The sequence below is a fragment of the Acinonyx jubatus genome, chromosome A3, assembly GCF_027475565.1.
Source record: "Acinonyx jubatus isolate Ajub_Pintada_27869175 chromosome A3, VMU_Ajub_asm_v1.0, whole genome shotgun sequence".
Lineage (NCBI taxonomy): Eukaryota > Metazoa > Chordata > Mammalia > Carnivora > Felidae > Acinonyx > Acinonyx jubatus.
Window position 1 is genome coordinate 80,415,861 of NC_069388.1, and position 24,477 is coordinate 80,440,337.

Here is a 24,477-nt window from a genome sequence, read left to right on the forward strand (position 1 = left end):
GACAGAGTGGCAGGTATGTGAAATAAGCAGCCCTTTGAATGTGGAAGTGAGAACAGAAAGAATACAGGCAAGGCACTGACAGTGTCTGCCACAATGAATGAACACTGACAGGAGAGCTTCATGATCCATTTTTCCACCCACCCATCCACCCATCCACCCATCCATCCAACAGAATGTTTATCAAGTGATAGATACATACACTTCAGAATAAGGGTTGGGCCCGTGTTTGTATAACCAAGAATAAACTGACCCACCTCATTTCTTGTTATCTGCGTGCCAGTCTCCCAGGCCACCTATTTGAATCCAGGAAGTACTGTTTTCTCTGATTCTCCAAAAATTTGTTGTGCTTACAACTTTTTCCTTCCATCTCCCACTCCCACCCCAACACTTAAAACTACTCAAATTACTGGTTCACAGGTAGGATCCCTTTGGATATGGGCCATCAGAAGGAAAGGGAGAAAAATCACCTGAATGTGGCAGGATTCACCCAGCCTGAAGGAGCTGAGAATCACCTGACTGAGTTGGGACCGGTGAGTCCTATGCTATTAGTGAATGCTCTATTCCTGCCCAACCGAAAGCACAGATCCTTTAACGGCTCTCTGATGCTTTTTCTAATAACCAAGCAATCAAAGAGATTGTCACCAGTGAGAAACCAGAAGTGAGCCAGAATCTAGGGTGCTGGCAGGGGGAGGGGAGGCACAGTCTCAGGTAAGTGAAATCTTAGTGCCGTCATTTCAGACACCAGTTCTCTGAAGTAGCCAAACCAAAATACACACTAAGTCTTTGGGTTTTAAAAAGCCATCAGTGCTGTGAAAAGCCAAATAATCCTACGCCATCACTGGCCTTCCTTTCCGTACTGGGGGGCCAGGGTGAAGCAGGAGTCGGGGAAGGAAGTGGTGAGGGGTAGAGAGCTGGTACCACATAGGACCAGCCTCCTATTTGGGCTCCATTTACTTATCCCAGGAGGCGCCATCAATCAGACCAGCAGGCAGTTGCCTTTCTCTGAGAATTTACTTGTGTCTTCGTGGTCCACCTCACAAATTCCCTGCTGGGCCCCTTAAAGTTAACAACACATTGTGGTGACATGGAAACTGAAAGGATCCCACGGGAAAAAAGCTGATTTTTTTCCTTTGCTCCTTTTCTGGCTTCTACTCTTGCCAGGACCCAGTACTCCTGCCCCACTCTACGCATGCCTTGTAATGAGAACAGCTTCTGTCCTCCTTGTAAGGGACAAAGAGGTAATGATATCTTTTGAGGATTCTGGCACAATAGATGATATCTAAGGAATTAGCCAGGCAGACAGACCCCTGGCTAGATATCCAGACCACTGGTTCTAGATATCTCAACACCAAGACCCCTGGCTTCAGGGAAGGGATGACTTATGAAGGACACCAGGACCCTGTCCTTGTTCTGACCAGTTCCTGGATGCCTGAGAGGACACGTGCACCAGACCACAATCGCCAATAAAAACCCCACATCCCAGGCAAAGGAGTGCCCCACTCCCTCCTTTCCTTTCTGAGTCTCTGGGACACTCTGTTATCTCCTCTATCTCTATCTCTATCTCTATCTCTATCTCTACCTCTATCTCTATCTCTATCTCTATCTATCTATATCTATATCTATCTATATCTGTATCTATATATATCTTCAATAAATTCTGCTTTCCCCTTCTGCTGGCTCACATTTCCATCCTGAATGAAACCAAAGACCGTCTTGGCTGGTCCTGTGGGACCCACAGGGTCCTTCGACCCTGACTGCTGTCATCAGGTGTGTGAAGGTAATGAGGACATGTGAATCATAACATTACCTCTTTTTCTTAACTTCAGAATACCCAGAAAAACTTCAATTAAATTTCTAGTGCTTCCTTAAATACTTTCCATAAAAAAACATATGTTAAATACATTCTACTTCCTTCCAAATTATGATTTTTAGAGATAGAATTAATGTCACCTTAGAGTCTTACCCAGTTCTTACAGACTTCAAATATTCTCTTTATGGCCTTTACAGATTATAAAAATAATTCCCCTTATAAAAATTCAAACAAAACAGAGATCAAGAAGACTGCGAGGTCCCTCACGGTCGGGGCGGGGTTATGAGCAGCACAAAGTTGAGAGAGAGTGTCAGCTGTGCATGTTACTTGGCCATAAAACCTAGTGACTTTGCACTTTGACAGGGGCACTGATGTTCAAATGGCTTCCTCAAACTGGCCTTTTTAAAACATCTTGCCTCCCGGGAATCTAGAATGGGGGCAGCAGGCTCCTGGCCTTTCCTGTCACACATATCCTACAACATCATCCCACACATGTTCACGGAGCGCGAAGTACTGAGGAGATATTGATGAGCAGGGCAGACATGGAGACATGGCCCCCGGTCTCCAGAAGCCCAGTGCTGGTGTGGAGGGAAGATAGACCTAAATAAAATAACCACACCCTTCAGTGCACAATTACAGTCAGTGATGAGGACCACCGAAGAAAGAGAAGATATAAAAAGGGACTCTGCCCTCGACTGGGAGTTGAGAAAGACTTCCCTGAAGAAATAATGCTGAGATCAGAAGGAGGCAGTGGAGGAAGGGGTGGGGCAGTGGGATGGGGAGCCACGGGCATCAGATGGCAGCAGGGACAGGTGCAAAAGCCCTGTGGTAAGAGAGAATCTCTGCAGTTCTGAAGAAGGCATGTGGGGCTAGGGAACAGGGAATGGCAGATAATGCTGTTGGCCAGGCTAATGGCCTGGGAAAGTTCAGGAAGATCGAAGTGGGCTTGTGACCACATGAGGTTGGGTGGCAGCAAGCTCTGGCTGGTTGCAGTTGGAGGGTGGGTTAGGTAGGGGAAGCGGAGTGGCAGTGTGGTTGATGGGTGGAGCCCCAGCTGGTGGGCTGTGGCATTTGTCCTGGCTGGCACGTGCCTTCAAACCCTTTTCCAACCACAAGCCAAGCATTACTGTCTCTGCTACTGGCTTCCAGAAGCCGGTTCACCATGCCAGCCTAACTGCCTCGGCTCCCCCCAGGGGAGCTTCCTGGGAATCGACCCTGCACCCGTCGATTCTTACTTACAAGGTCTCAGGAGTGCCCAAGAATTAGAAGTTTTAAGGCTTCTCCAGGTAACCCAGATGGGCGTCTGTATTTTTTCCGTTTTCTCCACAAAGATTTCCCTGGAAAGATGATGTTGAGCCCTGAACCAAGCACTAGGTGCTATTTCCGTTTCGCTACTCCTAAGGGTGTGACCTTAATCAAATGGCTTCACCTCAAGAGACTTCGTCAGAGTCTCAATTTCACCATCTGTAAAAAGGGCATGAGCATTTTCTTCTTGCATGCTTCATGGGGTTGTTTTGAGGATCTAACGAGATGATGAATTTGAAAGCATAACGAAAAGCTGATATCCTTTACATGCAAACATAGTTTTCAGTGTTGGGAAAAGCACTCAGTTTTTATTATTTGGTATTTTGGTCCTTTTAAATCTTGGCTAACTTGGATAAGTGAGGCTTTGGTTCCAAATGCCCCCTCTAATTCACTGAGGTGGGGGGGGGATGTGGGGTGGGTGCTCCTCTTGTCCTCCTTCCCTACTTCCAGGCACTGGCTACCATTTCCCCTCACATTTGCTCATGTGCCCCTCACACTGTGACCAGTATTGACTCTCCTGCCACCTTTGACTGTACATGAGCTAATGTTTGCTATGTGCCACGACCTGAACTCAACTCTTTACACATGTTATCAAAAATCATCCCTACCCCCCCCCACCTTTAAGGAAGGGAGGTGACAAAATTGAGCCTTAAATACAGGTTATGTAATTTACCAGAGGTCATGTGGCCAGGAAAGTAAAGGGCTATTTGAGCCCATTAACCACTCTGTTTGATCATCCTTTGCAAGAGTGGAGAGTTTCCTTCCTCCCTGGAGTGTGCCTCTCAAAGCTGGGGTGGTCTTTATTTCCACTTCCTGCCTGACTTCTTAACCTCTCGTCCCACAGGTCTGACCATCAGGATCAAACTTCACAGAAGAACTTCCAGAGGAACAAGATACCATCAGGCAAGGGTGACTCTTGGGCTAAGTGTAGACCCAACCTTGAGCCTCATTAAGTCATGGAAATGCTCATAAGATTGTGAACCTCTCCAGGGCAAGGACCCTCTCTTATTCATTTCCGTGAGAGTGGCACAAATTAGGTGTTCGGGAAAGTTTGCTGATGGCTGAAGCATTGGCAAGATGACGAAGGGAGGTGGGGGGAAGCATCTATCGGCCTAGTGCTGGCTTCTAATACTCTGCTTTGAATTGGAGCGATAGCAATGCTAATTTAAAGGGTGAGTGGTGCTTTACAGTTTCTGGGATGCATCAACATAGCAATGTTCACCCCAAGAGATGATTTTTATCACCATTTGAAGGAAGACAAAACTGAGCCTTGGGAGGTCAAGTAACTTACAGTGCAGCAGGGCACTGGCACTGAAGTCAGACAGATGGGTTTGAGCTTTAAGGTAACTAGCTGTCACGTGGCTATGTGGCACTGAAGGAGGGACATATGCTCTAGAAACCCTACTTTCCTCATAAGTGAAATGGAGATGGTGACAGCACCATCTACGTAGGATTTTCTTGAAGATTAAATGAGATCATACATCAAAGTGCCAGACACACAGTAAGTGTTCAGGAACGACCGGCTTCTGCGAGTGGCTATTGAGCTGGTGAACTCTGGTTGCCTGACTTCGGTTGAATGTTCTTTGCCTCAGATATGATGTCTCTAGTCAGAACTCTTATAGTGAACGAATGCATTGTGGAATATTACAGAAGGATTATGACAACATTTTCTTACAGTGTTTGGATTTACACCGATAACAACCAGACGTAGGACCTTCAGGACTGAGCAAGGAGAAAAATTGTAGGTGTTTGTGACAAACTTGGGTCATTATTCGGGGCCTAAAAAATGATGGTCTCTGCTGCTTATAACTACAGTGCCCAGCAGAGTGGCCCTGGCTCATCGTCACCAACTGATTTCAGTAGTTACCTGAGGCATCACTTGAGAATAGATTATTATTCATTTATTCAAAATACATTTATTGGAGACCTACCGTGTGTTGCCCACCATGCTGGGAGTTGGGATATAATGGTAAGCAGAGGAGGTAGAGTCTGTGACTGCATGAAGTGCAGTCTGTGGGGAACATTGGAGGGGCTTCCCTTAGGCCTGGAGCCACACCCCTGGGGTGACATGAGACCACTGAGTCAGGGGGTGATCAGGGTCTGTTATGATCCATTTTCTCTTAGTGGCAAAGTTGGGAGCAAGTTTTTTAAAGCTGTTTCTTCTTAGAGGAAACACAGGCAAGAGCTGGCCATAGAAATAAAGCCAGAGACGGGGAGTCCTTCTCTGGGTGGAGCTCCAGGACCCATGAAAACATCTCCAGATGGCAGATATCCTCTGGCTGGAAGGAGAACCCCATGACTTATCCTGACTTAATTGGATTGTCTATCCTTTTAAATGCTATCCCAAAGCTACGTGTATTCTTGGCTGAATGGAACAGGGAAGGAAGCCCCTGAGGAGACTTAGCTCCCTTCACTGTGGACACACAGGGAGATGGTACCTTCCTAGAGAGAACTTAATTATTCCAAATTAACAACTGGAAACATAAAACAACATTTATAAGAGGCTACACAACGTTTATGATCTTAGCCTCATAGTTACTGATATGGGAGACAACCAGAGCTAACTGATGGTTTGCAGGCCTTCTTCCTAAGCCATATGTTTACTTCCAAAGAAAATGTATTCTGGCATCCAAATAATATTTTCTGAGTGCCCCAAACCCAGCACTGAAGTGGGAAGAAAGGACCTAAGTATAATTTGTGTCACGCCTTTTCATTTATAAGACAGGCAAATATCTTATATTGGACTTGCATCATACAGTCAGCTTACGGACCAAATGAGCTCATGTATGTAAAACACTTAGCACGACGCCTGGCACATGATAAAGACTTGACATTTACTAGCCGTTTGTAGCAGATGTCTCGTTTGGGTCTGCCTGGCACCTATATCTCCTTCAGGGAACAGTCTCCCTCCCATTCCACATGGCCTTGGTGGTTACGGAGACTGGCCTGATCATAGTACCCTGTCTCTCGCCTGCAGCAGGAGGTTTGGGCCCACACGCGAAGCTGAGCAGAAAGGAGAGCCAGGCGGACAAAGAGAGGGTCCTGGGACACTTATGGGACCAGCGTCAGTCTCTCCATCCGGGTTCCTAGAGCTCCTTCTTCAGGTCCACGAGCTGCCCTGAGCCACGCTGCAAAGGTGAGCACAAAGTTCCCTTTTTGCTTAAGCAGTCTGAGTTGAGCTTCTGTAACTTACGCCCGGAATCACAAGGATGAGAGGACCTGAAGCTGGAGCTGTCACATGACAGGCCGGTGGCGTGGGGCACTGCCCTTTCAGGTGCCCACAGCTGAGAAGTGAGGATATTCTCAGTGCATTCCCCGTGTCTTAGTCACCGACATTTAAACAGGCTGCAGAACATTTCCTTTTATCTGCCTCTCACGTGTCCAGGATGAGCTACATCATGTGGCTTACCACCGAAAGTCACACTTCCCTTCCGAGTCTCAAAGACACCACGTTGAAAACTTGGAACTATGTTCCAAGTGATAGGAACTTTCCAGTCGTGTAGTCGAGGAAGGACGTCCAGCTGTCTGTGTAGGTCAGCCACGACCCAGGCTAGTGGCTGCAAGGAAGGCGGAGTGGGCCTGATGAGCACTGGAAGATAGACATTGATCCCAGGGCAAACCCCCCAGGGCCCAGGGCAGCACCAGGTACTTTAAGTTTTCTATTAAGGTCTCAGTGAATGGAATTGAATGTGACCAGGCAAACAGCTCATCTTCAGCTCACTGTGGTCATAAGGCCGCACTGGATAAGGTCCTGCGAGGTGCATGAAAAGACAGCAGCCCAGCTCCTGCCTTTGAGGAGCTCCACACAGAGAGGGAGGGGGGGTAAATGCTGAGTTGGGGAGCATAGAGTAGAAGACATGGTCCCATGTCCACCCGAGTGGGGTTTCCACTGGTCCTACAGGGTGGGATTCCAAAACATGGAAGAGTGCAATGGAAGATCAGGCAGCTGTGGGTCCAGGTAAGCAGAAGCTTTAGACCTACAAGGTCTGAGAGGTAGAGCTAAGCACCCACAGGGAGCTGCCCCCAGTCGGAGGTGCATGAGGGCTGGGGGCGGGGAGGTGCGGTTTTGCTGGCATGTTGAGTTTTTTGGCAAGGTAGCATTGGAGCTGGACCTTGACTCTGTAGAGTACAGGGTAAGCAATGCCCTTTGTGGAAACAGGCAAAGCCTGGTTTTCAACCGGCAGCAGTCAATATCACCTGGGAACTTGTTAGAAAGGCAAATTCTCCACCCCGCCCCAGACCTATTATTAATTCAGGAATTCTGGCAGTGACTGCCCCAGATGACTGTGTGTTAACAAGTTCTCCAGGTGATTTCGATCACTAGTGGAGGGCAGGCAGGCCTGCAGAAAGCCTCTGAAAGCAGGCATGGCATCTGATTGCAGGATCCTATATACCAGATTCTAGAGTTAGGACATTTTCCCGTACCTTTGAGAAGCTACTGAAAGTTTTTGAACAAGAGCCATTCCTTCCTCCCTCCCTCACCCCCCTTCCTTCCTTCCTTCCTTCAACCAATAGTTGAGCACTTACCAGGTCCCAGGCCCCACCCAGGGCACCAGGATCGAACAGTAAACACACCCACATTAGTTCAGAACAGCGTTTTAAGTGCAAGCTTATCTGGAAACAAGATTGTTATTGTCTTTTTTTTTTTCCTTTTAATCTGATTTACTAATGGAAGGTACACCTATCATGGTCTCCAGATACAACTCTGCTACTTGTCTCTGCCATCAGAAGTTGTTTAGCTAGGCATTTCCTGAAGTTTCCAACACGAGTGATGTGAACTGACGAAGGGAGAGCAGGCACACACACAACATGGAAAGGGTGGGGTCAGGGGGAGAAGGCGTTTTCTTTCAGGTCTGTGCTGCCGGGCTGAGAGCGGCTGTTTTCCGAGTTCTTAGATGGACCGTGCGGCCTTTGACTTTCCCCGGGTGAGGGTCAGTTAGCGCCAGGCGTTTCTGTGCGTACATCACAGTTTGCAAAGGCTGCGGGCCAGGAGGGTGGGGTGGAGGGGAGAAGAGGAAAGAGGGGTTGTGGCAGCTTCTCCCCTGATCTCGCACACCAGTCCTGCCGTTGCTCAAGGAAATTAGAGCATGATTTCAAAGACAAACAGATCTTTTCATCTGAATTAAGTGAAACCGGCCGAGGTGCTCTTGTGGAAGGCCAGATGTCCTCAGGACAACCTTCAGCCCTCTTTCTGGTTTGGCCAGGGACCAAACTGGGGATGGGATGGGGACGCTGGACCACCTCCTGGGTTCCCGGTCTCTGACCACCTGGCTTCTGGGGGGGTTCCTTCCGGCAGGCTGAGGTTAGTGGGCCTGGCCCCCTGCTGGACCTGGTCAGGAGAAATGAGTTCAGGCTGGTGATGGTTGCATCAAGTGGCAGAGAACAGGATTCGGAGGAGTCCCAGTGTTGTTCTAGTTTGACTCTGGCTCCCTGACCTTTAAGAACACAGAGATGGGTTTCTGATGCCCCCTAACCCTTCTGTCTCCCACTGTCTGAGCCTTGTCAGGATCCCAGAGATTCCAATTCCTCTCCTACCCCCACAGAACAATTGTTTACTTCTCCCTCTGAAATGCAGAGGAAGGGAACAGAAGAGAGAAACCAGGGAATCTTTCCCTGTGTAGCATTGCCTGTGCCACCAGCCCTGTGTCCAGTGTCCCTGTCCCATGTTAGACAACAGCAGAGCCTGACTGATGCAAGACTCCTCGCCCCATTCGCTCCCCGGGGAGTGCGTGTAGGAGACCAGCATTTCAGAGAGCAAGCGCCGCTTTAACATATCCGTAGGCAGCACACCGTCATCATACCATGGATCTTATTTTAAACTAATTACATTATGGAGGGGTGGGTGGGAGGGAGGCGAGGGGGGTAATGATAATTGGGGAATTTTTTTTTTTAAGACCTAGTTTCAAAAACCTCAGACTTAATTTAGTAAATTTCAATTACAAGGGGAGTTACTAAGCTGAAGATCATTTGCATTATATCCTTAATTACCACTTCATTTGTACCCGAGATCATCAATAGAGATTCTCGGGAATGGGCACTCAGAATAAGTGATTGATCCTAATGAGGCCTTTGTTCCTCCTGAGCCTCTCTTAGGAAGCTATTTCCTCCCTGGTGGAGAGGCACAGAGTTGGCCAAACGGGTGGAGGCATCTTAAATGAGAAATAGAGCCCGTGAAGAAATCAAGAGGTTTTCAAACTGGCTTTGCCACCAGGGAGAGAACGCCAGACTCAACCTCCATCTCCCTAACAGCTCCTTATGACGGTTGTATCCCTCTCCCCTTGAATGCACTGGCTCTTCTGGCTTGTCGTGGATGATTCCCCTCTGCACCAGCCACACACGTCCATCTTTATTAGCGGGCAGCAGAGAAAATAGCCTTCTGAGGCCTCCCTCTTGCAAATAATGGATGCTGCCACAGGTCCTCCTGGGTTCTGCTTTTCCCGTCTCCCCTGAAGAAAGACCCAGGGACTCCTGGGTCTTTATTGGAAAAGCTTTTTCCCAAGGTCATTTAGTTCTAAAACAGTGAGGAGCCCATAGGGACCATGGGGGGATGTGTGTCTGTGTGTGAGTGAATATCCATTTTGTAGAAGGAAACAGACATTTTTTTTTTTTAAGTGGGGAAGGTAGGAAAAGGGGAAAGTGAATAATAAAATCTCCTACCTAAATCCTGCGAATGCCTGCTCTTCCCTCCTCCTGTGGTGCGTTCTACCCTGCAGGGTTTTACAAAGCACGTGCTCATCCATTGCCTCGCAGAGAAGAATGGGCTCATTCTGCAAATGAGGAGACTGAAGCTCAGAGAGGTTAAGTGACTTGCCCAAAGTCACTCAGCTAGGATTTAAATTCAGGTCTCTTAATCCTGTTCTCCTTCCATTACCTACTTCCCATGGGCTGCCAGTAGCCTTGAACGTGTACTCTGTTTGTGGAGCTTGGGGTCTGCATTCCACTGCGGCGTGTTACCCCATTTAAGCTTCATTTCTAAATCTGTATATTTAAGCAACAGTTTTGTTTCAGAGGAATCCAGAGAGTGGCCTGACTTAACCTTGCTCTGGAGGTATGTCTACTTGGTGGAGAATGGTGGAGGGGGTCAAGAGGGAAGGGAAGGGAAGGGAAGGGAAGGGAAGGGAAGGGAAGGGAAGGGAAGGGAGTAGCCAGCAGGGAATTTTCCCAGTTTTCCACTGGATGAGGCCAAAGCCCAGAGAGAGACAAATCCATGATTCTCCTGGCATTCTGAACATTTGCCAAATCCCTGCTCTTTGCTCTCATTATTCTTCTGGGGTGGTTTCCAAGTGTGGAGGAGTATTGGCTGCGGAAGTGTTTGTGTTGGGGTGGGGAGAGCAGGACAGATGCTGTGAGGAAGGAGGGTGTTTACACCAACAGGCCGGCCAAGGCTTGGGGTCACAGGGACTGGTCCATGAGTAGGAAGTGTCCTCTGAGCTAGAGGCATGTTTATCTTCTCCAGGACCTCCTGGATAATATAGCTTCCTCTGCAATGTGGGGTACCCCCAGATGGAACACTCGAAATGTCACTGAACCTCCCCATGAATCCGTTTTCTCGTGTATAAAATGAGAATACCAATATCCACTCTGTGGCCTGCTCTGAATTTTTTTTTAATGTTTATTTATCTATTTTTGAGAGAGACAGAAGAGTGAGGGAGTGAGAGCACAAGTGGGGTAGGGGCAGAGAGAGAGGGAGAAAGAATCTCAAGCAGGCTCCATGCTGTCAGCACAGAGCCCGACGCGGGGCTCAAACCCACGAACTGTGAGATCTTGACCTAAGCTGAGATCAAGAGTCAGACACTCAACTGTCTGAGCCATCCAGGTGCCCCTGGGCTGCTCTGAATTTTAAATGAACTGTGTAAAGCAACTAGCGAATGGTGACTTTGATTAGCAGAGGGTTTGAGGCAGTTAGGACACAGGACAATAAGAAAAGGGGACTGCTTGGTCCACAAAGGCAATAGCAAGGAGCAGGAGTGGATGCAGTGATGAAACAGCTTGCAAGCACTTTTGTAAATAGTCCATATGCTAGCTCTGGGCAAGCGCTAAGACACTAGTTTGAAAAGCATAAAAGTCATAAAATAGCACCAGTGTTTTTTGTGGTTTTTTTTCTTAGTGTGAGCAAAAATATTCAAGCAGACAAAACCAAGCCAATCTTTTGGGACTAAGACTCTAAATATTACTTGTGAGTCACCCCAGCTTCCTTCCAACAGAAAGACTCCCCCATGCCCTCACTCAACGCCCCCGACTGTGACGCATTAGGATTGTAGCTTTTCAGCTTCTCCTACCGAAACCCTAGTCCCTCATCGTGGGCAGGAGGACAGCCCTGTGCGCAGGGAACGTGTTTCCTGATTTCAGTCCCTCTCCTGTTTAGAGAAAGTTTCCCCCAAAAACCTCATCAAAAGAGCAGGATGCCCTCCACGCCCCGCAGCAAACACTAGAGGGCGCCGGACCCCACGTTATCCAGGCAGTTCTAACACCGCACACGTTCCGGACAAAATGTTTCTGCAGTGAGGTCCTCTCCTTCCCAGAGACCCGGGGGCTATTTCAGTTTATACTACGAACATAAAGCGCCACCAGGAGATGGACCCTGGCTTTGCTGCTAACTGGGACCCTCTCCCAGTGTGGCTGCAGAAGGCAGTTCCCAGACCTGATGCTGGAGACCTAGCAGTCTTTGGCTCAGCTATAAATAACATTAGGAATAAGTAACCCCTTTTCAACTTCCCCTCCGCCCAGAGAAGTGGGAAAGAAAAGAGTTTTCTCCCTTTGGAGAAGGGAGTGGAGGAGAGGCAGATCCCTGAGGCTCCTTCGTGAGAGCTGCCACCCCTCTGCTCTTTCCCCAGGGGCAGAGCCAACGACTTTCACCCTGACTCCAGGCCCTACTCCCTGAGGCCTCAGTGGCCTAGAGGAGCTGAGCTGTGGTTTATTTTCTGTCCAGACATCTGGGCTGAGGTTGTCATTAAATACCTGTTTAATTCCATTGTACTGAGCATAAACTCTCATTTATATTGAGAGCATATTGGAATTTTTATGGCTGCAATCCCAAAGCTCTTATGAACAATAATGGTAAGTGGCAGTTATAAAGTGATTTCCAGTTTTCTAAGCATTATGAGCTCTCTTTATACCTGAAGAGGCAGGTGAGGTGCATTTTGGGTTTGCAGATAAAGCGACTGACACTCCAGAGCCTCATTGGAACTGTAGGCACTGATGTTGTCTCTTGGAAATGATGATGATCATTATTGTTTATTATCATTTTCACTGTTATGTTTCCTTTGATGTCCAAACAGAACACTTGCTTAAATACAGCCTTTGGCTGATGAGTTTCCGTTTGGCTGATACTATCTGGGCAGAGAAGGGCTGAATGTGGAGAACCACTGAAGAGAGATGAATGCCTGAGCAGACAGTTGACCTCTTGGCCCTGGGAGAGTTTCCTGCGCTGGGAAGCTGGGCTCTGCAGAGTCAGAGGGCAGGTGCATTGGCAGGGCTGTTGAGATGATGGGGCAGTCCCCATCCATCAGCCAATCAGAACATTCGTGCTCACCTACCATATAGAAAAGAAATGGTGTGCCTCTGCGAGGTCACAAAGACCTTTAGTCTTTGCCTCAAAGAGCTTATGGTGCAATGTCATTGGGGCAAGGACGGTATATACAAATAGAAAGTAAAGTACTCACAGAGAAGTCCTAGCAAGAGTCCAGAAACCCAATATCAGAGCTCGGTTATGTGGAACTTCCCTTTGGAGCAATGAGGAGGGAGGGTCAGGGAGGCACTGGGAGGAGGTGGGAGGAAGGGACCGGGTCAGCACTCCTGCTGGCTTTGGCTGGATCTTATCATCTTCATAAGAAGGGGCTTTCCCGTAGGTCACATCCGGGCTGGAGATGTCTTGCTGGGGTCAAAGTGGAATTGAAGGCCCAGAGCTTCCAGGTGATGGTTTATGCCTACCTGAGGTTTGTGTTGTGGCCCAGGAAGTCAGAAGTCACCCAGGGGCAGGCGAATCTTTCACACTCCAGTCTTCCTCCCCACACGCTTCTGTTCCCCAGGCCCTCAGGTGTGGCAGCCAAGTACTAGGCCTACCACCCCCACTTCCACCGAGCCACCGAGTCCTGGAAACCTGGCTCCTGACTTACGTCCTTTCTCCCACCCCCCAACCACTACCACAGTTCAGGCCCTCCTCACACCTTCCCTGAAAGTCTTTTCTTTTAAAAATAAATGGTAGTACTTTTATAGGAAATAATGGAAGTGAAAACACACATAAATCCAACAAAAGGATGCATAGCAATAGGTAAGCCTCCCTTCCACTCTTGCTTCTAGCCTCCCAGATCCTGTCCCAGAGGCAACCACTGATCCCCACTCTCCAACCCCTTCTGTCTCTACCTGCCCAAGCTTCTTCCACCCACTCTTTTCTGGTTTCCAGAATAGTATTTTTAAGAGCACAGACATCCTGTTGCTCCTCATTCTCCTCCAGGTTTGCAAAAACGTAAACTCCATCGGGCCTTACAGACGTCTCCAGACTCACTGCCTTCCGGATGCCACTCACAAGCTCTGTTCCAGCCAAGCCCGACCACTTACAGTGGTGTGTTTTAGCGCAGTGTAGTTTTTAAAATAATTTTTAATTTACTTTTTTGACTAGACAACACGTTCACACACACACACACACACACACACACACACACTCCCCCACAGGTAAGCACTATTGAATCGTTTCTTGTATTTCCAATCAGATAGTTTTTCTGCATATTCAATAAAATACAACTACATCCTCTCCTTTTCTACCCAAATGATAACGGGCAATTCACACTTTCTACATCTGCTTTTTAAAAATTCAACAATAATATCCTAGCAACCTCTCCATAGGAATACTTGACCAAAACAATACTCCATTGTCTTTGTATCTCTGCAGTATTCGATTGCATGGAGATTCCACACAGTAACATTTCCACCTTGTGTGGGCCGTCCAGTCTCTGTGGATACTACTCAGTTCTTGGAGAGCAAAAGAACACTGATATTAGAATTTTATGTGGTGTTCAAGAGTCACAAAAAATAATTCTGCTTTCGGCTTTTTTTTTTTTAATTTTTTTTTAATGTTTATTTATTTTTGAGACAGAGAGAGAGCATGACCGGGGGAGGGTCAGAGAGAGAGGGAGACACAGAATCTGAAACAGGCTCCAGGCTCTGAGCTGTCAGCACAGAGCCTGACGTGGGGCTCAAACCCACGAACCGTGAGATCATGACCTGAGCCGAAGTCGGACGCCCAACCGACTGAGCCACCCAGGCGCCCCTGCTTTCGGCTTTTTGAACCATTTAAAAATAAAGCTGTTCTTGGGTGCAGGCCCTGCAAAAGCAGTCCGAGAGCCACTTAGGCCCTTTTGTAGACCCTTAATTTATTTAACTGGTTCTCTATTATGAGCATGTAAATCATTTCAAATTTTTTGCTGTGATTTATAATTGTCTGCATGTGACTTCATATGCATGCAAATATATCTACCTGTAGGGAAAGCTCTGAAAAGTGGGATTTCTTTGTCAGAAGACATATGCACTTATTCCGGTAAATTGTGCTAAATTGCCCTTCCAGGGGCTGTGCTAGTTCACACTCCCACCAGCAATGTATGGCAATGTTGTCCTCACAGCCAACCGTGTATTTTCACACATAGGTTTTTGCCAGTCTAATGGGTTTAATAAAAACCAAAAAAGGCATCTCAGCACTGTTAATGTGCAGTTTTCTCCCTTTCTTTTTTCTTTCTTCCTTCCTTCCTTTCTTTCTTTTTTTTAGAGAAAGAGAGCATAAGTTGGGGAGAGGGGCGGAGGGAGAGAAGGAGAGAATCCCAAGCAGGCTCCACGCTCAGCATGGAGTCTGACACAGGGCTGGATCCCACAACTCTGGGATCATGACCTGAGCATCAAGAGTCTGATGCTCAACCAACTGAGCCAAGCAGGTGCCCGAGGGTGCACCCCCCATGACAGAGGTTGCATATCTTTGCATATGTTTAACAGCCGTTTGTATTTCTTTTTTTCCTGTGAGTTATCTTTTCATATCCTTTGCTCACATTTTCATTGGTCTTTTCTTTAGAGGTTTGTTTACATATCTTTATAATTTAAGGGGATATGCCCTTTGCAGCACTGCGCACATTCTTTCCAGGTTTTCGTTTGGTTTTCACTTTGCTTTTCGCTTTGCTTATGTAAGTTTCCTTTGTTTGTTTGGTATGCATACGCTGTAAACATTGCTTTTTACTTTTATTTGCTAAATGTATCAGTTTGTTATTTTATAGCTTGTGGGTTTTGAGTCTTAATTAGGAAGGATTTTCCCACTCTAAGGTTGTAAAAGAATTCTCCCACATTTTCTCTTGATACTTCTACGTTTTTTTGTTTGTTTACATGTAAATGTTTGACACGTTGGAGTTTATTCTAGTAGATGGTGTGAGGTACGGCTCTAACTTAATTCTTTTTCAGGCTGGCTGTCCAGGAATATCAACACCATTTATCATACAGTCATATGGCATATAGGTCATAGCATATGGGATGCTGCCTTTATCATATACTATACATATTTATATTCTTCCCAAACTGTTCCACTGATCTCTCCGTCTATTCATGCACTAGTACTGTGAAGTTTCTAATCAACCAAGTGCTGTAATCTGCTTTTTTATTTGTTGATCTAGTACAGAGTTTCTCAATCTTGGCACTATTGACATTTGCCAGATATTATTCTTTGTGAGGGCTGTCCTGCCTTGTAAGATGGTTAGCAGCATTCCTGGCCTCTACCCATTAGATACCAATAGCAGAAGTACACACATACACAGTTACGATAAGAAAAAAAAAAAAAAAAAAGGAAAGGAGAAAAAGAAAAAGAAAGGTTTCCAGATGTTGCCAAATGTCCCCTGGGGGCAAAATCATCTCTGCTGACAACCACTGGTCTAGCCATTCATGGTTGCTTTTTTTTTTTTCCTTGTTGTTTATTCTTCTTATTTATTCTTCTTATTTATTCCTTGTTATTTATTCTTTTTCCTTCTTGTTTATTCTTATTTATTTCATCACTGCGCTTGCACATGCTGTTCCCTCTACCTGGAATTTCCTCCTCTTCCTCACTTCCCCATCAGAGTTCAGCTCACACACTGCCTCCAGGAAGCCTTCTTGGATGACTCTGCTCTATCCTGTACCCCCCAAACCCAGGTGCTGACCCCCATCATTCTCTATGAAAATGAACCATTTGTTAGTCTCACACCCTGACCAGGGCATCAGCTCCAAGAAGATAGGGGTCTTGTTCGTGTCTTTAGCTCCAGCGTCTGGTACTGAGCCTGGCACAGGGTGAGTGTTCTGTCAGTATCGTTGGATGAAAAGATAAGTGAATATTTATTTCACCCACCTCTTACCAACAGCCACGAGTTCAGTTGAAGAGAGACATGTGTGAAGGATGGGATCTCAGCTGTTACCCAGAGTGAAGCCCTGGTGTTGACAAGCAGCAGGGGCTGGTGAGAGTCTTGCACGTGTTAAGTGCCTGCCATGTGCCAAGCACAGCAGCAGACGTACGCGATCTCCTGTTTAAATACTCTTCAGTCCCCAGCCACCAAGATGTGCTTGGCTGCTTCGGAATGGGAAGAGGAGAGCTGGGGAAACCCAAAGAGCCTGAGGAGTTTCTGGGAAACCTGGATAAATAGTGTTGACAGCATGAGCTCAGTTGTCAGACTCCTACTCTATCCACTTAGGAAGCACTTGACCACTTTAAGCCTCAGTTTCCTCATTAGTAAAATGGGGATAATAAGAGTATCCACCTGAGAAGCCTCCTGTAAGAATGTAAAGTGTTTGAGCTACGTTGATACATAGTAAACATTCAATACACAATAGGCTCTTATTACTGTTATTTCATCTGCTAAACTTGTACTTACCTGAAATTTTTTCCCAGCTGGCGGTTGGCTTAAAAGCCTCTGAGGCTACCATAGACCTAGTGCAGGATGGTTTTCCAGGGGTGGATCCTTGCAAAGAGCTAGGGAGCCTCCTCCAGGAAGCAACAGTACCCCCTTGGGCTAGTGGCTCATAATCTGACAGGTTCTCTCAGGTCCCTCAACCCTGGGATCCTTGGAGCAAGGAGAGAGAAAGAAAATGATTACCCTGGGTACCGGCCAGACTGTCTGTGAGAGAATGATGGTGTTTGGGGGCCTCTGACTGACTTGCAAAGAGCTAGGGAGCCTCCTCCAGGATCCTGCACCTGGGAGTAGTGTTACCCCTATTTTGTACCTGAGGAAATTCACCTATGATCTCAGAACTAGTAAGAGCCACAATTTGAACCCAGGGAGTCTGGCTCCAGAGCCTGAACCTTTATCCACTATGTTATTCTGGCCTGTGTTGTTCTCCCATGGTTGAGTAAATCCACAAATTTCATTTGGTGCTACATTGTTATTATGTCATGCCTTACTCCTCTTACTTGTAATGAATTGCACTCAGCACGACACTGGAAAGTTTCTGTGACAAAATGTTTTATCTTCCAGATAGCACTTTAGTAAGATACATCCTAAATGTTAGCAAAAACGAATTGTACGCATATTTTTTAAGTTTTATTTATTTATTTTTGAGAGAGAAAACACAAGTGGGGGGAGGGGTAGAGAGACAGAGAGATAGAGAGGGAAACACAGAATCCAAAGCAGGCTCCAGGCTCTGAGCTGTCAGCACAGAGCCCGATGCGGGGCTTGAACTCACGAACTGTGAGATCATGACCTGAGCTGCAGTTGGACGCTTAACTAACTGAGCCACCCAGGTACCTCAAATCATACGTATTAATCAAAATTCGGTGGCAACCAATGAAGAATGGACATGATAGTGCGTGAGTTTGAGAATTGCTGGTGTGCTAGCTGATAATAAGTCTTTGATATACTCAATCATTCCATCCTCTTTGATGGGTTATGTATAAAATTTTGCCCCCCCCCATTTCCCTGAGAAAATGTCTTCCTGGAGTTGGTGGCATGCTTCATCTCTCTGCTTGGCAAACTTTTCATCTTGGGGAGAAGCAAGGCCTCCTTCTCTCTTTAATGACCTCAAAACCCCTCTCTATCATTTGCAATGGTCAGAATAACGTGGGCCCCTACTTCAAAAGAGTAAGGCCAAGTTTATATTCAGAGGTTTTGATTTCTTTACAACCGTGTTTCTGGGTCCTTGGTACTTTGCCAAATCACCCTCACCCCTTTGCAGGAAAGTGCCAGTGGTATTAATCCAGACCTTCTTAGGTAACCTGCACTTTTTCACTTTTCTAGATGGAATTGCAAGTGGTCAACCATCCCTGGAGATGGTTTTGGTGCCTGGATCCTGGAGATTTGTTTGGCTCCTTTGCCAAGGTCAGTCCATGCAAACCAGCGGGCATAAGGGAGCTGGCCGTGTAGGCACAGGTTCATGGGACTCGCTTAGGATGACTTAGCCAGATCCCGCCTGAGCTCAGGCTCCTGCCTTTCGCTCCTGCCTCTGAAAACCCAAACTTACTGGACATGTTGAATCTCTTCTGTTTGCTTCACCCTCAGCCCCTGCCCAGATCCATTTCCCAACCTCTGTGCCCCGCTCTGCTTCCAGGAAGGTTTGGCCATTTGGATTCAGTGCAGTCTACAGAGGATCTGGGGATGGAGAGAGAGGGGTGTTTAGATATTTATTACCCCCTTCCTCCTACTAATTGACTGAGGTCCTGACAGTGGCTGAGGTCCTCTGTGGCCATAGTTCCCATGAGGTTGCCCTTCTACTGCAGGGCGGCTCCAGTAAAACCATTTCCTCCCCTCACCTCCTTCAGGCTGAGGGCAAATACTGGCTTCCCACAGTTGTTAATCCCTGGGTACCTCATCACCTTTCGTGGTTCTTTTACCCTCACCTACTTCAATCAATGATCCCTTCACTCAAGTCTCTTTAGTTAAACCCTTTCAAGTGTGCCATCTTCCTACTGGTACTCTGGGGTTTTTTGGGCGCATCTTTATGGCTTTCTTAATATGTTAATGATCCTTGGCATTCTGGAGAACTCCAATAGCCTGGGCTACCTCTGCTACGTCCAGGAGCCCCGGCCATCTCCTGGCATGTGGAGTACCTACATCACTCTGAGTACAACTCCTGTGCCTGTCGTCCCCTGATCCCAGGACTCTCGGGGCGAGGAAACCGAGGTGAGGGGGAACCCTGAGATGTTAGTGCCCATAATGCCCTCTTGGTCAGGCTAGATCTTTATTTACTCAAGGCTTCTCATGGCCTCATCCTCCCTCCACCCGTAGCCCCATTCATTCAACAGGTCTTTATGGGAGACCTGCGACGTGCAGGCACATGCTGATCACACAGCTCTACCATCTGCTGTCATGTCAGCATTTCACTCAAGTAATGTTCCTTTTTTGGTTTCGTAGTGTGTAGGCTCCTGGGCAATGACTCATACTTAAAATCTACATTTGCTCACATTTAAAACCTTCAAATACTGGAGAAGTACCAATTGTCTATCACTTATAATTCGTTGGCCAGTGTTCCAAAGAGGCAAACCCAGTTGGAGGCAACCTCCTTAAGGCATCTTGCCCTTTCCTATTTCTGACTGTGGGACACTTAGATTGTCTGGGCTCCAGCCCTTTCATGTGGCCCCCAAGGAACTGGACCTTGACGGCAGCCACCAGCATGGCTCTAGGTGCGGTGGTGCGAGGATCTGAATGACCTTGGGTCTTGTAGAGGTCTTTGCCCAGACCCAGGACCGTGCTTCCCTGACAGCATAGGGGGTGACTTCCTCCAGGCTGTACTGGGGACAGCTGCCAATATGGATGACAGCGAAAATGTTACTTGGTATTCAGCCTGCAGAGGTTAAATGTATTTATTTATTTATATGACAATGAAACATTTAAAATAACCTAAATGTCTATCAATAGGAAATAAGTAAGTTGGAGTGAATATGTTATTACAGACTACTATATTTCCATTAAAAATAATTTAATGGATCTATGTGTGCTGACATGGAAGGATGTTGGGAACATATGGGTAAGTACGAAAAAAGCAGTTTCAAGATAGCAAATATAGTTGAATTCTGTGATATAAAAATATTTGAAAGATGTATATATTTTTAAAAAGTCTAAGTGTGTGTGTGTGTGTGTGTGTGTGTGTGTGTGTGTGTGTTACATATATATAAATTACAGGACAGAGATGAGAAAAAGCTCTACCAAGAGTGGTTACCTCCAGAGGCAGAAGTAAGAGTGAAAGAGGTGATGAAGGGGAATTTCTTCAAATTTGGGGAGGTTGTATGTTTCTGAACATTTGGATCTTCACAGTAAGAACAGATTTACATATCAGATAGTTAACTCCTCCTTCCCCCAAAAGAAGAGAGACAAAGAAAGAAAGAACTATTATTAATACAGAGGAAGGGAGGGTGAGGGGGAGAGGCAGTCACTGAAAAGGCTCTTTTATTTTTCACTCTGTGTACTTCTGTATTCTTTGAATTTGTGCAGTAGGAACATACTCATGTGTCTCTGGTGTAGCTATTTTTTTTATCATGCAAAGGCTCATTGGTGTGATCAACAGCTAATATTTTTGTCTTCGCTCAATCCTGAACACTGTGCTCTACCCTTGATCTGCTGTAATCCTCACAGCATTCTGCGAGTCACATATTATCATCCCATTTTATAGAAGAGGACCCTGGGGTCCCAAAGACCCCAAAGATCAATTACCCAAAGACCAATTGGGTAATCTGCCCAATTGCCCATCTAGCTAGTGTAGAACAGGACTTGAGATCCCAATGGGTCTGCCTGATTGCAAATCCCACATTCTCACCTCCTGCTGTAATCCACATGCCAGGCATGGTGGTGGATACCAGCAGGAATGAGGCTTCCTGCTTTCATGGAAGTGGAGCCCAGTTAAGATGGAAAACACGAGAGAAAGGTGAAAGAAATGAACAGACTGAGGAAAATAAGCAGAAACATTTACCGGAAAGAAATGCTCAGAGAAATAGCCCTCATAAAGTTGAGCGACACCAGAAAGACAACCAGAGGTGGTTTGGTGTGCCAGAACACCCGTAAACATTTTCATTTGGTTCTGCCCACCCAGACGCCTCGTGTCACACTGCAGCTCTGTCCAGATGATTCTAATAATAGCCTAATGGAATTCTGTGGTTGGAGGAGACCGGGAGAGGTCACTGAGTCTGTCTTCTGCCTGCAGAAGGGAGTAAGTGCTCTTTTTGTGGGAAACAGAAGGCAAGGAGTAACTAAAATTGCTAGATCAAAGTCAGTTCCCCACCCCACCCCCTAAGCCAGCAAAGGAGTGGAGCCGTGTACTGGAGTCCAGGGCACTGACAGTCTTATGAGTCAGCATGTGGAAAATTGTGTTCATACTGCAGCTCTTTACAAAGGAAACAACTGCCCACTCCTCCTTTCCAGCTGGCAGACATCTGGTCAGGGGCAGGGTGTCAGCTGGGGAAATGAAAAGGAGTCACTAGAATGCCCCTTCTCCCACAGTGGCGTCCGGAAGAGGAATGGGGACCAGCCACTGGAAGGAGTTGGGTGTTAGTTGTTCATGCATCACTGGGTCGCTGTTCCTTCCTATTACCCTACTTCGTCAGGACGTGGCTCCATCAGGACACTAGATCAGGCAGAACGTGTTACAAATGATTAAGGGCCTTGCAAGAGATTAAGAGAATTATATTTGTAGACTCCATCTAGCCAAAGGCTAAAGGGCAATTGCTGGTGATTCTCTGAATAGCTTTATGCATGAAAAATAGAGAATTACTGGAGCTGGTTCCAGGGCTTAGGGCTTTGAATAATGAGGATGTAATGCAGAAACGAGTTCTCTGAGGGAAAATGGCTCCTCAGCCATGGGCATGGACAGGACTGTTGAGTTGGGTATGATCTGAATGAATATACAAGTCTGATAACAGTGATCTGGAAAGCAATCCATAGGGCAAAGGTCAGCTTTGGGCCACTGTTGTTAATTGGGTGAGAGCTAGGGTGAGGTACTGACCTTCAGGATAAAATTTAAGGGGACATTGAAAAATTCAGCAGTCAAGGAAAATAATATTTTAATGCTATATTTTTTAAAAACCAAAATTATGCTCTCAAAATACCACAAAACATCCATGATGAACAAAATATGGGAATTTTAAATTTAAAAAAATTTTAAATAAAAAATGACAGGTTGAGTCATATTGGAGCAAGAGGCAAAAAGAAAAATGTGTGCCCCTGCTTTAGTGGAGGCAAACTCTACTTGGGTATTTTCCAAATATGCTTCTTTGCTTGTCTCATTTTTACTTGAGAGAATTGCCATGTTTGACGATTGCTCTTGACTAAGTGACAAGTTTAAATACTTTTTAATTAATTTAAGGAGAACTACAATGATAGTAAATTCCACTTGGGTATAAGTCAGATATTTAAACTTAAAATAACATTGTGAGTTTTAATACACCCACTTTCAATATTTCAATCGTTTTTCAACTACTTTAACGTTCTAGGAAGAAATTCATCATTAAAAATGCATATGGAGGGGACGCCTGGGTGGCTCAGTCGGTTAAGCGGCTGACTTCGGCTCAGGTCCTGATCTCATGGTTCAGTTCGCGAGTTCGAGCCCCCGCATCAGGCTCTGTGCTCACCGCTCGGAGCCTGGAATCTGCTTTGGATTCTGTGTCTCCCTCTCTCTCTGCCCCTCCCCTGCTTATGGTCTGTCTCTCTCTCTCTAAAAAATAAATAAATGTTAAAAAAATTTTTTTAAATGCATATGGAGGTCCACAGTTTTCCTTCTGCCTCAGACTCCAACACGGCCCCGCATGGCTGTGGTGGTAAATAAACCACATCAGATGGTCTCCACTTAAAAGTGGGATATGTCTGTGTCACACATGGCAGGTGTTTTTGCTGATTACTCCTCCCCTCAGTCTAGGAAAGACCCTTCTACCTCTCTTGGGTCACCCTTTGAGGTTGGAGATGCAGGGAATCATCTTCTCTCATTTCACAACTTTCTCAGAGGCCATGAGTTACAGAAACTGGGGAGGACATTATCTCACATTCATTGCTTGTCACGCAGGGGTCCCTGTCCTTTGGGAAGGGGTCACCTTGAATCAAAGGCCAAGGGCACATAGCACATGCCTGATAAAATCTCCACTGGAAATTCTTGGCTAGAAGAAACTTCCTGAGGTAATGACACTTTTTGTTACTATTAAAAAAAAAAATACATGACATGCTCACATGGTCCAAAATTCAAAAGGATATAAAAAGGTAAACATTAAGAAGCCTGTCTGCCACCCTCGTTCCACACTCTCTGCCTTCCTCCATGTGAACAGGCAATAACATATAGTAGTTTCTTAGCAGTTAAGGGCTTTTTAAAAAATAGTGTTAAAATGGGTTTTATGGGTTAGACTGGGACCCACCTGACTCTTTCTGGATGAGACTCTAGCTGGTGCAGAGTGCTAGGCAGAGCTGTCCTATCTTGCGTGTGGTTGACACTGGCCACTTGGAGCCATTGTTGCACTTGGGTGACGCCAGAGCCCACAGGCAGGGGCACCTGGGCCTCTCTTGCAGACTGGCATAGCGCCTAGAGCTGCTGCTACTGGAGACCCCGGAGCCAAGCTAGTGGGGAATAGTTCTGAGGCTGTCAGCATGGTTGGGGTTTTCCTCCTGTGACATCGTCGGTCTAATAATAATCCCCAAAGGAAAGGGTATCGGTGTTTCTTCGAAACACATACCAGAATTTATAATCTGTCCCCCATTCAACCACAAGCAGACTCCTGCGTACGCAGGATTACACGCGTCCCCACCATGGGAACGACATTCCAAACCACAAACACAGCTCTGTTTCTGTGGTCGCCATGTACCCTTACGGTATCAGTTGCTCCAAAGGCAACTGATTTCCTTTGCTCTCTTGGTTGTGGTTGAGGAGCTCACTGGAGGCTGGGGACGGAGGAGCCCTGTTAGGAGCAAGGGTCCCACAGGGTTCCGAGCTGGAGCAGGAGCAGAAGCTGGGCCAGGAGAGATCTCAGTACAACCTGGGGGAACTGCTGACTGAACCACCGCGCCACGTTAATTTTATAATGTGTCAAAGGCGTCTTCTCTTCACGCCTCTCTTGGCCACGTCTCTACTCATCACTCTTCTCTATAAAGTTGTTTCCCACTGACTCCCCCTCTAGGGCTTGCTGGCAGGCTCCCCACTCCTTCTGGTGTTCAGCCAAGGGGCCCCTCCCAGACTTTCTTACTCGTTTCTGCCCTTCACAAGGCCCTGGAAACTTAGTTGAAAACTTGAGTGGTGTATGATCTCCCAGGTGCCCCAGGATGTCCTTACAAGGTGGACGAGGAAAGCAGACTGGACCCCATGGCTCCCCCTGGGTCCTCTATCTCACTTGAATCTGGGAGAGCATGGAGACCACAGAGTAAAGAAAAACCAAACAGAGCTGGTGGTTCCACCCTAGCGCAGCATGG

At 46.6% G+C, this 24,477-nt stretch overlaps 1 long non-coding RNA gene across 1 annotated transcript; it reads left to right on the forward strand.

The window, feature by feature from the left end:
* The first annotated feature begins 4,800 nt into the window (after positions 1-4,800).
* LOC113603299 (uncharacterized) lies at positions 4,801-22,839 on the forward strand. Its single transcript, XR_003424881.2, has 4 exons — positions 4,801-4,856; positions 6,093-6,251; positions 18,343-18,423; positions 22,524-22,839. It is a non-coding gene; the product is annotated as an uncharacterized LOC113603299 (long non-coding RNA).
* The last annotated feature ends 1,638 nt before the right edge of the window (positions 22,840-24,477 follow it).